The sequence below is a fragment of the Otolemur garnettii genome, unplaced genomic scaffold (assembly GCF_000181295.1).
Source record: "Otolemur garnettii isolate 467f Iridium unplaced genomic scaffold, OtoGar3 scaffold00002, whole genome shotgun sequence".
NCBI lineage: Eukaryota > Metazoa > Chordata > Mammalia > Primates > Galagidae > Otolemur > Otolemur garnettii.
The window spans coordinates 5033526-5046803 of record NW_003852397.1 but is presented as its reverse complement, the minus strand read 5'-3'; the positions used below and the strand labels follow the sequence as shown (position 1 = coordinate 5046803).

The 13278-nt window shown below is 42.1% G+C and overlaps 1 protein-coding gene across 2 annotated transcripts in view; it reads right to left on the bottom strand.

Moving 5' to 3' along the window:
* The window catches only part of FOXO3 (forkhead box O3), a 114825-nt gene that overhangs the window by 91335 nt on the left and 10212 nt on the right, over positions 1-13278 (bottom strand). The window lies entirely within an intron of this gene.

Below are 13278 nucleotides of genomic sequence, written 5' to 3'. Positions count from 1 at the left end.
CCCCCGCACTACCACGGGGGAAGCCTCCGAACACCCAGCTGATTCTGGACAATACTGAGTCCAATGCCTTTAAAATGGTTTAGATTTTCATTTGACTAAAACCTAGGAGGTTACAGGCTGACAGAATAACAATAATGACAGCTTTTCCTAAGGTACTCTGAACAGCTTCTGAAGCACTCTAATGGGAGTTAAAAAGCATCTCTAAATTGTAGGAAAGCACCGGGCACACCTTGCAGAGACTCCCAGCTCTCCTGGGGAAAAGCCTAGCCTCCTTGTCTGAAATGCACAGGGGTAGCACAGTGCCCTGCTGGGAAGTGAAGAGCCAGGCCTCACCACCTCCTGGGCACCAAACTCAACAGGACAACAGGACACACGTGGTCCCTAGGCCAACCAGTTGTGAGTCCTGACCAGCTCTGAGATCTTTGAGGCTTGGTGTTTAGTACCTTCAGCAGAATCTAATCTCCTGGTGGGAAATGTCTGCTCCCCAGGAGCTGGGAAAATAAGATGGCAAAGATCTCCCTGGCCTGAAGATTCTGGAGATGGTGATGCTTGGTAGCAAAGCAAGAGACAAAATCATGGACTGGAAATTGAACTTCCCATTTCAAAGGGAGCCAGCTTCACCACTCTGTGTAGGTGACCGTGTTTCCATTTCATCCTACAAAAGTAAGATTCCTGCCTTTTCCCTCCTATGAGAGTGCTTCTGAGGCTATTCAGAGCTCCTTAGGAAAAGCTATCATTTATTGTTATTCCATTAGTCTACAAACTCCTAGGTTTTAGCCAAATGAAAATCTAAGCCATCTTAAATACACATTGGACTCAGTATCATCTAAAATTGGCTCTGTATCCTAGTAAATGCAAGTTTCCAGATGGCAAGATTCTAGGTGAAATCATCAAAATACTACATAAGTGCCACATATTATTATGTGCCTTCCACTCATTAATTCACCCAACACTCTGCATGTTAGGGATGAGCCAAGTCCTCTCCTTTATAAAAAGCAGACTCAGTATTCTTTCATGGTTATACAAACAGCCAGCAGAGCCAAAGCTAAAGGAAGGACGACTCCCACCTCCCTGTACCCTGCAGTCTGTCAAGCATGGTCTGTTTTTTATCACTTCTCTTTGAGGACAGCAAAAGTTCTACAAGGAATTCTTTGATTACTGCAATACTTTTAGCAACAAAAGAAAAGAACTCCAACAACACACTGCATTGTCAAAAATTTCATTATTGGGGTAAAAATAACAAGTGATGGCAGAGATCTGTGCCAGGATACACAACTCAGCAAGACCTCCCTTCCTTCCAGACAGGTGGGTGGGTGCAGTCTCCCAAGAAATACTACAGCTGACTGTTTGCACACACCTATCACTCACTATATTGTAGACTTGTGAGAAGAATTCCATGTCCATCTTTACTCTATGCACTGCCATTCCACCTGAATGAAAGCAGATAGGTAAATAATCATGGATATGACCCAGGGAACAAGACTCTATGCTCTGTCCCCAAATGACCAAGTCACGTTAACCCTGGATATGTACACTTCTCACCTGGCTTTAGGCCTGGACCAGTCCAGTTGGTAGCACCAATGCTGAGGGACCAGAACTTGCCAACCCTCTATGTAACCAACAAAACTCTGTTCACAGGAATTATATTAAAATAATTTGCTGTAGTTTTATTCAACATTAAAGCATAGAGAGATTAACTCACCACAGCACTGAAATCCTATTTGCCACAAACCTTTCAATAATCAATGTTGAGAATGACATCTCCTGATAACACTAAAAGTGACTAGAAGTGGCACTTCTGGCCAAAGTCAAGAAATTCCAAGGACTGCCAAACTTCTCCTAAAGAAATGCTTAGCATTATTAACCAGACTCTAACAGTTACAGAAAGCTGTTTTGGGGGCTTACTTTACAATAAAAAGCATCCAACTCTACCAGACAGCATTTAATGTGGGCTGCCCCGCATTAAGTCTGGTGGAACTGCACATTTTTCATGCAGCAAACTCTTGCCAATTAAAGCCATTGATCCTGCTTACTGTGCCCAACCCTCTGGCACAGAGTCACTAATTCTTGGAAATATTACATGCCATGTAATTCTTTCCCAAAGTCACAACCACTGAGGAAACTCAGGCCCCATCACTCTGGGTTACAGGGTTGCCACCAGGCAGTCGTTCTTTAAGGTGTAGAGGTTTAGAAGCATTTTGGTCACCTGAAGAAGCCTTGCATAGGTTCATTGCCACAGAATGCCACTGCACTGGCCACCACAGTGCTATAAAAGGCCTTGTTTCTCCCTAGATAATAAGGGTAAGGAAGGTGCCCCGGCTGGTGCAGGCACTTTACAGACGCTCATGAGACAGTCAGGGATCTTCCTTTCTAAAACCTGTGGTAGCCATGGAGTCAGTTCATAACCGAGTGGCCTCTCTGAGAGGTTTCAGGTAAGCCCCTTTATATCTCTGATGCTTAGTTTCTAGAAAATAAAGCATAAAGTTTTGGAACCAGGGGTTCCATCATCAATTTTGCATTCATTTGCTTCTCAGATTTGGCCTTTCCCTAGAAAAATGCCTTAGGAAAACAGTCCAGGTGAGGTGAATGAGGGGATGCTGGAGACAGAAAGTGGGGCTGCCGAGAAGGGGTCTAGGTACTGAGAACTCTAACCAGCAGATGGTAGGCAGTCCTACCTAATGAGGGTCTGACTGTTGACCAATGGCGTGAACCTGCACTATTTTTTCTGGGTCAGACTGGGCTTTCCTATCTTATACATAGCTATATACATAAAACAAGACAAAATACTAGATGTCTGCCCTAAAAATTGTCTCCTTAAAATACCCATTGCTTAACATCCTCTAAAGGGGTCACTTATCATCTCCCTGACAAAACCTAACTGCCAAGTAAATAAAACGCATTATCTGACAAATAATGCATTTATTTTCTTTTAGGGTATCCTGGTTTACACACAACATTTTTATTCTGAAAAGCCCAGCCAGCTGGGCATGGTGGCCCACAGCTGTAATCCTAGCACTTTCGGAGGCAAGGCAGGGGGATTTCTTGAGGCCAGGAGTTCAAGACCAGCCTAGGCATAGTAAGACATCATCTCTACAAAAAAGTACTAAAAAAAATTAGCTGGGCACCTGTAGTTCCAGCTACTCAGGAGATTGAAGCAGGAAGATCACCGGAGCCCAGGAGTTTGAGGTTGCTGTGAGCTATGATGATGCCACAGCACTCTATCCAGGGTGACAGAGCAAGACTATGACTCAAAAAAAAAAAAAAAAAAGTCTAGCCACTTTTAAAAAAGTTATTGGTCTATGACTGAGAAAAGGAATGTTTCTGAGTTCTTACAACTGGATAAAGACTCCCAGGTGATGACTCAGATGAAAATCCATCTCCTACTACAGCAGTTCCCAACCTGTGGGTCACGACCCCTTTGGGAATTAAATAACCCTTTCACAGGGGTCACCTAAATACATCCTGCATATCAGATATTTACATTACGATTCATAACAGTAGCAAAATTACAATTATGAAGTAACAATGAAAATAATTTCATGGTTGGGGTCACCACAACATGAGGAACTGTATTAAAGGGTCTCGACATTAGGAAGGTTGAGAACCACTGTCCTACTAGAACATAGGGCTGGGAATCCTGGATGTCTTCGCCCACGCCTCATCTTTACTTCCACTCAGTCACCAGCCTGCTGGGCCCGCTTCCCACATCTGGTAAACAGGATGATCCCTGGATTTTATCTGAAACTGGCTGATAGGCACTTGCTTAAGTGGCTAGTGAATAAATGGCCTATATCAACCCCAAAAAGAGAGTTAATTTCTCCTTTTTCTTGTGAGGTCAAGAGCACAGGAGAAGTATTCTGTCCCTAATGTGATAGTTAAAACTGTTGATACAGTATTCCAAAAATAGCCTCCATTGTTTTTAGAACTTTTTCTTAGAGAGCATGCAGTCTGTTATTTTAAAATACTGAGAAAGCTTTATCTTTACCATTTATCTCAGAAAAAATCAAGACATTTTTTATTTTTCATGCAGATGAGAAATACCAGAAAATTGAGTTTTTATAACACCGTCTTGGCGGCAAGCCACAGAATCCTTTCTATGAAAGGGTGATAACGGGGAAAGATGGTACGGACAGTTCATATTTCTTCCCTCTTGTTCTTTCACCCATCAAAAATTGAGGACTTTGGGAGATTTAGTTTACAGGCAGAATGCCTTTCCCACCTTGGCAGAGAAATGATTCATAATTCTGAACTCTTTGGAAAGCATGACCAAAACAGAACCTTTTTTTTTTTTTTAAACTATCCCAGAATGACAAAAGAAATTTGCTTTCCTCTTTTTCCTTTCAGTATAGGAAGAACTGCAAATGGTCTACTGCCCTCCCCAAGGTGTCTCAATGGGTCCATGACTAAGACTGAAGGCACATTTAGTTTGCATTTTAAATTACAAAGTGTGCTCATTAATGATACCATTTAGCCAGGAGTACATATAAGCTGCTTGACAACTGTTCTCTGAAGAAAATTACATGTCAGCTTAAGTCTCCTGAACCCAGCCATTTGCCCCTGATATCTCATCGCAGTCACACAACTACAACCCCTCGAGCCTCTGCACCAAGGTATTTTTACGGGGCCCTTCCAGGCTCCTCAGTCCCCATCTGCCTGTCCAGTCATCACTGCTGTTCTCTGCAACTTGGCCTCCTCTTCCTCCTGCTTCCACTGTTCAACATCTGCTTGCTGCTACCACCTTTTAAACCATGATACACAGGTGTAAGCCAGATCCAAAGAATAAATGCTAGACCACGAGATGACCCATCGGCCTCCAAGCACAGTGTGGCTGCTCCCCGAGGGATGAGGCACAATTACTTCTTCAGGAGGGAGAGGGGAGGAAGAGAGAAAAAGAAAGCAGTGATCATGGGAAAGTTTAGACGCAGTTTAGAGTAAAAGCATCTTTGTGTGGCTTTTCTGAAACTGCAAAAGACAACTTAGGTCATCCTCCTTGGAATATCACATCTGCTTTGCAGCCTGGAGAAAATAGGCAGTTTAAAGAGTCCCATCCCTAAGAATAATCACACTTCACAAGAGCACAAGTCAGAAATGCCTTTTGTGTTCAGTGTGCATGCTTGTCTACAACCTAACACTCAAGTCTGTTCTTTCTGTAAGTTCTGCAATAAAGACAAGCCAGGTAGAAGGCACCTGTCTCAATTCTAACAGATGATGCAAATTCCCTTTCTCTTCTTTAAAACCAAATTGGGAAATATGATAAAAAAGAACAGCCCAGGGAGGTCTCAGGCAATACTATGAAATCAAAATCCTTAAAAACCTGGGTAAATGGGCTTTAGAATTTATCTAGTCAAAGTGGAGACATGTGTATTGAGGCAGATAAACCACCTCTGCATCTCTGAGCAACTAACTGTATGGCCTCCACCAAGTCGTTTAAATATCTGCACCTCAGTTTCTTCATGTATTAAAAGAAAGAGGTAATATGCATCAAGCTCTCAACGGTGTCTGGTACACTGCTAGTAAATGTGCAGTTAACAGTTGCTTTTAGTTATGGCCAGGAAAACAATGGATAAACACTGCACATATCATACCCATTCACAACAACACAGATGGAACATTTTTGCCCCCTTTGGGAGGTGGGCCATGGGATTACAAGCTTTCCAACTTCAACTCTGCAATTTAGCAGCATGTAAAAGTCAGAATGCAGGGGTTCCCTTCTCAAAACCAAAGGCCTCCACTCTACTGCTTCCTAGAGGAAGTTTCCAGAGGCATCAGGCAGATGATGCCCCTCATCGCCATCTTCAGATCTGGGCCACAGAAGCCAAGGACTCAGCTCCCCCGGCAGGGAACCAACCCCTTCTAGACGGCTGCCAGGCAGGTCTTTTCTCATGAGCCTGACTGTTTCCTAAAACATTTTTCTTCTGGGCAGCACCTGAGGTTCAAGGAGTAGGGCACTGGCTCCATATACCTACCAGAGGTGGTGGGTTCAAACCCAACCCCGGCCAAAAATTAAACTGCCAAAAACATTTTACTTCTCGGTAAATGTATGCTTGATGTCATATCCTTTCAGGAGACATTTCTCTCCTTACATTTCTCTCCCAAAACATGCAAGCAGAGGCCTCTGATTCTGAAAAACTTGAGCAGTATAACTGACATGTGTTTACACAGCTTTGCAAAGTGTCCCAATGTCCCAAGTATTTCAGGTTCCCATCAGCTGTATCTAGCCAACTTCTGATCTTTAGAAGTCCCTTGTACTGTCTTGGAGTCCAACTGTGAATGCCACCTATAGTGTCAATGGCACAATATTTAGGGCTTTCCTCTAAACTCTGGCCCCAGATCTAAGTCCCTCCTTGCAGCTTTCCCTTCTATGTGGGCCTTCTGATGTTGTCCCAACACTAAACCTACCTTCTGGTGAATCTGAGGAGCGACTTGCCTACCTTACCCACTTCCCTGAGAAAAGAACATAGACTGTTGCTCCTCAGCTCTGCACTCTTAAGGCCACATAATCTTGGATGCAGCTTCATGTAGTAAAAGGCATACTACTAACAGTAGGATAATTTGTAATCCAAACTGCTCCTGGTGGGTTTTTAAAAAATGTGTCAGATATAAGAGTGTTTATGAATCTCAGGCAATATTCTGAAGCAGCAGCTAAGAGGCCCTGGGATGAACTTCCCAGTCCTGGTCAACACACTGTTCTTGACACTATTTATACTCCTAAAGCCACTGGTTACATGGGACTGGCTGATCCTGAGGCCCTGCTTACTGGACAACAGAATCTAACAATGAAGACAAGCAGCAACACTTGTCACCTGTGGAGGGAGAGGACACCACCGTGCCCAGGACTTCATCACCACAGCTGCCATCACTCCACACTTCAGCATGCCGACCTTCCTGCACTGATAACACCCAGCACATTTTCACCTTATCTGTCCCCTACACATTCCCCATCCACCCAGGGATGAATCAGTGTGACTACTCCCCTGTAGGATACTGTTCTTATGATTAGGAACATTCCCAAAAGACCAAAACAAGTAAGATCATTAAACAACCAGACTCTAACCTAAACACACGTCCCCTTTGAACACCTGCGGGATCCACTACCACTGCTGCCATCCCAGAAGGCCGGCCCCCTTGCCTTGTACAGAAAGCCACACAGCAACAAGCACCTGGGGAAGTCTACAACACTTGAGGGGCTGGAGCTTTGTTGTATTTCAATGGATACCACCACAGAAGGTCTGTTCACTTTTTCCCGTTCTTGTAAGGATTCTGAAGCCAAGATGGCACGAGGTGTTTGATCTTTAACTCTTAATCTGTTACCACAAAAATGCCATAGACTTAACAAATGCCTTTAAAAGAGTGGTTCTGAAACCTTGGCTTGTAGCAGAATCACCTGGAGTGCATATTACCTACATAAAACACACATTGCTGGGTCCAGAGTTCCTGATTTAGTATGTCTGGGGCACGCCTGAGAATCTGCACTTCCCAAAAAGCCCCTAAGTGATGTGGATGCTGCTGGCACAGGGACCACACTTGGAGAACCACTAGCTTAAAGCATCAGAACATAATGAAGACTAGTACTTCAGACTACATTGCACAAAGGACGGATGGCAAGTTATGTGTTTTCAAGTTTTGTTTAATGTCTTGAAATAGCACCATCTCTTTCAATTCCTGAAAACTTCAAAATAAGTTAATCAGGATCCAATAGAGTCTAGAAAAACAAGTGGAAGTTGGGAAGTTTAAAGAAACCAAATGCATGTATACACAAGAAAGGAGAGGAGGAGATTCCAGTTAAACATAGTTTGCTAAGTAGAAAACAATACCCTTGTCAGAGAAGTGGAGGACACTCTTCAATCCCAACCTGACAGGGCTCCTTTTACATACCGAGCCTGTCCTATGGAGGACAGGCTTGAAACAGGTCCAAAAGTCAGTACTAAAATAGCCACTGCCAAATCTAACTTCTCTAAGACAATGGATCTCAACCTTGGCTATACATTATAACCCTCTAGGGAGCTTAACCATCTGTAAGACATCCAGGCCTCACACCTAGCAATTCTGACCTAAACTGCTTTAGGGGACCTAGACACCAGTGTTTTTAACAGGTCCCAAAGTGATCCTAAAATTCAGCCAAGGTTGAAAACCACTGATGTAGGAGAAATAACAAGGAACTTGAGGAAAAGAGCTTTCACAAATCATCTAAGTCTACTTCAATCAACTTTGAAGTCATGTGTCAGCAAAATTAATGTGTTTTTTTTTTAGGGGAGGGAAGAGATTTAAAAAGTAACTCTCAGAACACTTGGTAGTTGGAATTATCCTCCCATTAACCATGCTGACAAGTGGGTTTTTGAAGCTGTAAAATCATGTGATGCAGATGATAAAACCAAGATATTTTCTTCTCTTACTTCTTGATCAGCACATGCGCACAAGACAACAAGCTGGAAAAAAAGATTTTTTGAAAGCTTTATGATCCTGTTTAAAGCCGAATGATGAACATAAAACAAACCAGTGAGAAGCATGGGGTATTGGCGGTCAAAGGAAAGAGTGGGACTCTCAGGGCAGGCAGTGAAGATGTCAGGTGAAAATGATCTCTGCTCATGTCCACTGGGCAAACCTGGGGATCCCAGATATAAGAATCCACATGTATTTCCAATGCATTAAAAGTTAAAACAGAATTCATTAATTTATTAGTTTATTTAGAAAACTCAGACGCACAGAAAAGTACATCTTAAAAATGTGAACTGGCCCAGGCATGGAGGCGCATACCTCCACGTAATCCCAGCACTTTGAGAAACTAATGTGGGAGGATCCCTTGAAGCCAGGAATTCAAGACCAACCTGGGCAACATAGCCAGAACCTGACTCTATAAAAAAAATTTTTTTAATTAATTGGGTGTGGTGGCACACACCTGTAATCCTGGCTAGTTGGGAGGCTGAGAGGGAAAAACTGTTTGAGCCCAGGAGTTAGAGGCTGTAGTGAACTATGATCACACCACTGCACTCTTAAAAAAAAGTAAATTGTAATTTTTGATAAAAACATTTGGTAAGTAATTATTTTATTTTATTTTTTTTTTACTGAGACAGAGTCTCACTATGTCACCCTCGGGAGAGTATCATGGTGTCACAGCTCACAGCAACCTCAAACTCTTGGGCTCAAGTGATTCTCTGACCTCAGCCTCCTAAGTACCTGGGACTAGAGGCAACTGCCACAACACCCGGCTATACTTTTTTTTTTTAAATTGTTAGGGATTCATTGAGGGTACAAAAACCAGGTTACAGTGATTGCATTTGGGGGGTAAAGTCCCTCTTACAATTGTGTCTTGCCCCCTAAAGGTGTGTCACACACAGAAAGTAATTATTTTAAAGCCAATTTAGAAGACACTTGTCGTACCCCAAGTTCCCTTTCTTAATTTAACATGTGGCACTTTACTTACTCAGTACTGGCTGCCCAGGAATTAATGCATTAGTGCAAAGCATTCCTTGATGCTATGAGCCTATCAGGGGAAACCTCTCCACTCTTCGCAAGTTGTATCTACTAAATAACGCCTACAGTAAAAAAACAAATTTCCTTAGCAATTGACATGAAAGCTAGGTGCGATAAAGCCAAAATATGGCCCAAATCAACTAGCCTTCCAGTCTGAAATAAGGATCTTTCTTGGAAAGGGAGGAGACTAAATAAAACTGATTTAGAGAATTCAGTTCAGCAGAGGACACGCACTTATTCAAACAGGAGACTATAAACTTATCTTTATTGGACAGGCTCAGAGATAGAAGTCCTGATCTAGGCCACTAATTTCAAGAAACCATATACTAGCTCACCTAGGAAGTTATCTATCAGGAGCTTAAAAGCCCAAGTGTTCTAAAGAAAGCAAACTCACACCGCTATCAGCTTGAAGATAACTTTAAAATAATCAAACCCACAACATATTCATAAGTCAACTGCAGACTTCTCAGGGTTATATAAATGACAAAACTGATCTGATCTGATTTTTAAAAGAAATTTAGAACACTTGGGTTCAGAAATTTAATTTTTACTTAAAAAAATCATCTTGCTTAAAATTTTACTAGTCTGTGGGTCACTTTATTTGCATGACAGGTTTATTCATACATGGCAAAAAGGTGGTGGCACCTGTGGCTCAAAGGAGTAGGGCACCAGCCCCATATGCCAGGGGTGGCAGGTTCAAACCTAGCCCCAGCCAAAAACAGCAAAAAAAATTATAATAATAATAAACAAAGGTAATGCCCTTTCTCATCATACCAACTGAACACTTTATTGCAAAGAACAAAAAACCAAAAAATCAATTACCCAATTCAGACTCAGATGTAAAAATAAGAAGTGTGAGATTAACAAGTCCTGGATTTGGAAATCAATTTGCTGGGAAGCCCCAGAACAAGTAGGTGTAAGGACAGAACTGGGAAAGACCTACTGCCACAATACATTAAGTTTTCAATTAGGCAGAATTAATTTTTAGGGGTTTACCAATAGGACAAGTTCAAATGGAGAGATCTAGGTAAAGTGTTTTAGTTTATGAAACCATTACACTATTAGAAGAAAATTAAACTACATCAAGTTTTTACACTAAGCCACAAAGGTAATTCAATAGGCTCCTTGGCTCCTCTCTCCCCTCTAGTAAAATAAAAATTTTTTAAAAAGGAGAAAGGTGAGCTTTAAACATTACTCAGCCCAAGCTTACTATGAAATATGAGACCAAGGCAATTATGAAGATAATTGATGATGAAAGAAATATCGTTTTAAAAATCTATTAGGACACTTCAGGAAAAAAGAAGTTTCCAGATTTGAATTACCTGAATTAATGACTTAACTATCTGCTTGACCTTTTTAATCGAGTATCAGTTTTCAAGGAGACACCTAATAAGCTCAAGTGTATACAATTTTATGCCCTCCTTAAACTTCAGGTTTGTGCCTAGAGTTGCCCTTTTCAAAGTCCACCCCAGGCATGGCCTCGGACTACACCACCCTTCCCCACAGGCTGGCTGTACTAGGTTATCTGGCAGTATGGTCCTGCATGCTCGAGTTATCAGAGGGTTTCAGTCTATCCTCTGGACGTTATCCAGACACTACTTACCTATCTTTACTATGAAACTGAGAGTTCTCAATTTTTTTCCAACACTCATAACAACACAGAATAATAAATATTCTGCTGGCCACATTTTACCTGAAGGTACTGCATTTCTGTGGCCAATTAAAAAGCACCACTTTGTATCTGACCCACAGAATGCCATGGTCACACAAGTAAAGGATTCCCAAACCAACACAGGTTTCTGACAAAATTCTCAAGCCACTCCTACTCTCCCAGAAAAGGCCTAGGTATTCATAATCCTAAAAGTTATTAGTTCCTTTGAAAAAATCAAAGGAAGGAGCTAAATCCTGGGTCCGAGTATATACTTTGCACCAACATACAAGAGTGGTGTCAATATCTCTGAGTCAGTATAACTCTGAAGATGAGCATTCAAGACATACTCTGAAGGAGTAAGGTGATTTTAGTGGCAATATATGTACAGAATGTGGCATACAGTAGAAACTTTTTAAATGGCAGCTATTTAATTCATTGGTATACCTTACACAAAGCCCACCCATGCTCTAGGAGGCAGTTAACACATAATAGAAAAAGGGACCCAGAGGGACCTGGGTTTAGAGTCCAAGCAAGTTACTTTATCCTCTTTGAATTATTTCTTTGTCTTTAAACTGGAGTTTACATTTAAATGACTATCTTATAAAATCAATACTAGGTATAAAAAGCCTGGTATTTGGCACCTAAGAAGGGCTCAATAAATCATAGCTATTATTGTCATTATTATTATAACTAGGCCTGAAATGTCTTGTGTAGACTCCTCTTTTTATCGTAGAAACCAAACTGTATCTCTAATATAATCCTGGATTCCCTCTCTCCCCTACTCCAAAACATTTTTTAAATATGAGAATAAACAAGAGATGCAATTCTGACTCAAATATGTCTAAACATTTCAAGCTAAACACCTGTTAGATACCTAGAAAATATCTACTGCTACTTCTAGGAGGGCAACCACTGTATGATCTATGTGCCCACAGCTGTCTTTTGGATATAAACATAAACAGACAGGACCTGAGCCTGCAGCAGCAGGTGTCTGAGACTGAAAGGCTTGAACCAAGCATGGGACAAACTGAGGGGACTCTGCAGAGCCTGGACTAGCCTGACTGCCCTCATGGATGGCAATGAAGCTGGGGCTCCATGACAGGGAAGGGAGGGTTCCTCCACACTGTTCTTCCACTAAGGGTCCTTTGCTCCTCTCTCCCCTCAGAGACTAACTCTTATAGGCCAACGCCCTCAGCCAGACCTCACGGTCTTAGTGTAAACCTTAAGTGCACACTGGGCACCACCAGCACATCACCAGCTTCACAAAATGGGGTGACAGAAATTCAACTGGGGTGGAGGGGGCCGGGGGAGAGGGGGGGCACACCTATCCAAAACAGAAGAGAGGGACAAATTCCAGTCAGTCTTACTGAGAAATAGGAATTCATGCTTCCCAGGTGTCCCTCATAGCAGCATAAGAAAAGAAAAAATGAGATTATCAGAAAGCACCTTGTGAATGATAATTTAGATTCAAATCAAAATGTTAAAAAAATCTTTCTATTTGTTATCTCTATTCGCAACCCTGCTCCTCTGTTAGGCTCCTATGTTAGTTTCCCAGGACTACCGTAACACGGTACCCCAAACTTAAGGGCTTAGAGCAATAGAAATCTACCCTCTCACAGTTCTGGAGACTGGAAGTCCAACAAGGTTTTGGCAGAGGCACAAGACCTCAGAAGGCTCTAAGGGAGGATCCTGCCTCTTCTAGACACTGGGGCTCCTGGTCATCCTTGGTGCTTCCTGGCTTTCAACTACATCATGCCAACCTTTGCCTCCATCTCCATGTGGCTTTCTCTGGGTCTCTGTGTGTCCTCTCCTCTTCCCACAAGGATACCAGTTCCTGGACTGGCCCTCACCATCCTAATCCAGTCTAACCTCATCTTAATTTAGCTGATTATTTCTAGAAAGATCCTAATTCCAAATAAAGTCATCAATCAGAACTTCGAAGAGGACATAAATTGTAGGGGACACTATCTGACCCACTAAAACTGCCAAATCGAAATAAACCACCTCCACCACCAGAATACAGGGCAAAGTGAAAGGAGAGGAAAAAGTATAGCATTACAGAATTATAAACAGGTTCAAAGTTACAGTCTCCAGTAGATCCACAATTATCGAATTTGAATCGGAAATAACGTTTCTACCTTGCTCTCACCCATGGG